At 48.9% G+C, this 3780-nt stretch overlaps 1 non-coding gene across 1 annotated transcript; it reads left to right on the top strand.

Moving 5' to 3' along the window:
* Positions 1–3188: 3188 nt before the first annotated feature.
* LOC148058671 (small nucleolar RNA SNORA73 family) lies at positions 3189–3395 on the top strand. The gene has a single exon (XR_015709639.1). It is a non-coding gene; the product is annotated as a small nucleolar RNA SNORA73 family (small nucleolar RNA).
* Positions 3396–3780: the final 385 nt, after the last annotated feature.

Below are 3780 nucleotides of genomic sequence, written 5' to 3'. Positions count from 1 at the left end.
GAGACATGAGGACGCATGAGACATGAGGACACATGAGACATGAAGACACATGAGGACACATGAGGAGACATGAGGAGACATGAGGACACTCAAGGACACATGAGGAGACATGAGGACACATGAGGAGACATGAGGACACATGAGACATGAAGACACATGAGGAGACATGAGGACACACAAGGACACATGAGGAGACATGAGTACACACGAGGACACATGAGGAGACATGAGACATGAGTACACATGAGGAGACATGAGGACACATGAGAACACATGAGGAGACATGAGGACACATGAGGACAAATGAGGACACATGAGACATGAAGACACATGAGGAGACATGAGGACACATGAGGACACATGAGGAGACAAGAGACATGAGGACACATGAGGAGACATGAGGACACATGAGGAGACATGAGAACACATGAGGACACATGAGGACACATGAGGAGACACGTGGAACACATGACACATGAGGAGACATGAGGGCACATGAGGAGACATGAGACATGAGGACACATGAGGAGACATGAGGACACATGAGGAGACATGAGAACACATGAGGAGACATGAGGACACATGAGGAGACATGAGGACACATGAGGACATATGAGGAGACATGAGGACACATGACACATGAGGACAAATGAGGACACATGAGGAGACACGAGGACACATGAGGACACATGAGGACATATGAGGAGACATGAGGACACATGAGGACAAATGAGGAGACACGAGGACACATGAGGAGACACGAGGACACATGACACATGAGGACAAATGAGACACGAGGACACAAGACACATGAGGACACATGAGGACACATGAGGACACATGAGACACGAGGACACATGAGGACATATGAGGACACATGAGGAGACACGAGGACATATGAGGAGACATGAGGACACATGAGGACACATGAGGAGACATGAGGACACATGAGGAGACATGAGTACACACGAGGACACATGAGGAGACATGAGACATGAGGACACATGAGGAGACATGAGGACACATGAGACACGAAGACACATGAGGAGACATGAGGACACACAAGGACACATGAGGAGACATGAGTACACACGAGGACACATGAGGAGACATGAGACATGAGTACACATGAGGAGACATGAGGACACATGAGAACACATGAGGAGACATGAGGACACATGAGGAGACATGAGGACACATGAGACATGAAGACACATGAGGAGACATGAGGACACATGAGGACACACGAGGACACACGAGGACACATGAGACATGAGGAGACATGAGGAGACATGAGACATGAGGACAAATGAGGACACATGAGGAGACATGAAGACACATGAGGACACATGAGGACACATGAGGACACATGAGAACACATGAGGAGACATGAGGACACATGAGGACACATGAGGAGACATGAGGACACATGAGGAGACATGAGAACACATAAGGACACATGAGGACACATGAGGACACATGAGGACACATGAGACATGAAGACACATGAGGACACATGAGGAGACACAAGGACACATGAGGAGACACGAGGACACATGACACATGAGGACACATGAGGAGACATGAGGACACATGAGGACATATGAGGACATATGAGGAGACACGAGGACACATGAGGACACATGAGGACATATGAGGAGACATGAGGACACATGAGGACACATGAGGAGACACGAGGACACATGAGGAGACACGAGGACACATGACACATGAGGACACATGAGACACGAGGACATAAGACACATGAGGACACATCAGGAGACATGAGGACACATGAGACACGAGGACACATGAGGACATAGGAGGACATATGAGGACACATGAGGAGACACGAGGACATATGCGGAGACATGAGGACACATGAGGACATTTGAGGACACATGAGGACACATGAGGACACATGAGGACACATGAGACATGAAGACACATGAGGAGACATGAGGACACATGAGGACACACGAGGACACACAAGGACACATGAGGAGACATGAGAACACATGAGGAGACATGAGGACACATGAGGACACATGAGGACACATGAGACATGAAGACACATGAGGAGACGTGAGGACACATGAGGACACACGAGGAGACATGAGGACACATTAGGAGACATGAGTACACACGAGGACACATGAGGAGACATGAGACATGAGTACACATGAGGAGACATGAGGACACATGAGAACACATGAGAAGACATGAGGACACATGAGGAGACATGAGGACACATGAGACATGAAGACAAATGAGGAGACATGAGGACACATGAGGACACATGAGGACACACGAGGACACACGAGGACACATGAGGACACATGAGGAGACATGAGGACACATGAGGAGACATGAGGACACATGAGGACACATGAGACATGAGGACACATGAGACATGAAGACACATGAGGAGACATGAGGACACATGAGGACACATGAGGAGACATGAGGACACATGAGGACACATGAGGAGACATGAGGAGACATGAGACATGAGGACACTTGAGGACACATGAGGACACATGAGACATGAAGACACATGAGGACACATGAGGAGACATGAGGACACATGAGGAGACATGAGACATGAGGACACATGAGGAGACATGAGGACACATGAGGAGACATGAGGAGACATGAGGAGACATGAGGACACATGAGGAGACATGAGGACACATGAGGACACATGAGGACACATGAGGAGACATGATGACACATGAGGACACATGAGACATGAAGACATGAAGACACATGAGGACACATGAGGACACATGAGGAGACATGAGGACACATGAGGAGACATGAGGACGCATGAGACATGAGGACACATGACACATGAAGACACATGAGGACACATGAGGAGACATGAGGAGACATGAGGACACATGAGACATGAAGACACATGAGGACACATGAGGAGACATGAGACATGAGGACACATGAGGAGACATGAGGACACATGAGACATGAAGACACATGAGGAGACATGAGGACACATGAGGACACACGAGGACACACGAGGAGACATGAGGACACATGAGGAGACATGAGGACACATGAGGAGACATGAGGACACATGAGAACACATGAGGACACATGAGGACGCATGAGACATGAGGACACATGAGGACTTCTTGGTCATGTCTTTGTGCATCTGTAACCCGGTTGATGCGACGGGGGCAGGACCTGGTTCTGGTTCTGTCCCAGTGGCGTATGGGAGCGTAGCTCTGAGCCGAGACGTACAGTCCCGTTCCACGCCGTCGCACATTAAGCTCCGCCCCCCGGTTGATGCCGGCGAGGAAAGAGCCTCCTGTATATTCCTAAAGCTTCCCAGAATGCACCAGTGTCTGGGGAGTCTAACCATGCAGTAGACAAACGTTGTCCTGATTGTTCTCTTTGCTCAACGGTTCCTTGTCTGTCCACCAGGTGGAGACGTTCTCTGGAGTCTACAAGAAACTGACGGGCAAAGACGTCGTGTTTGAATTTCCTGAGTTCCAGCTGTGAAGCCTGGAGGAATAAAGTTGTTTCTGTTCAACAGCCTCTCGTGCTTCGAGTCTCATCGTTCATGACCTCAGCGGCTGAAATAATGTTCTAAACCATCTTCAGGATCTTGTTGCTTCTCCCAAGCTGTTAAACCAGTGGTTCTTAACAGGGGTTCAGAGGTCAAGACACATCATAATTATGGTATAAATTCATGACACACTTGAGCATCACTGGCCAATCAGTGCTGAGGGGAGTTTAGTGCTCAGTAGTCAAAGTACA

The sequence above is a fragment of the Callionymus lyra genome, unplaced genomic scaffold (genome assembly GCF_982586985.1).
Source record: "Callionymus lyra unplaced genomic scaffold, fCalLyr1.hap1.1 HAP1_SCAFFOLD_49, whole genome shotgun sequence".
Classification (NCBI taxonomy): Eukaryota; Metazoa; Chordata; class Actinopteri; order Syngnathiformes; family Callionymidae; genus Callionymus; species Callionymus lyra.
This window is presented reverse-complemented; position numbering and strand designations above follow the sequence as displayed.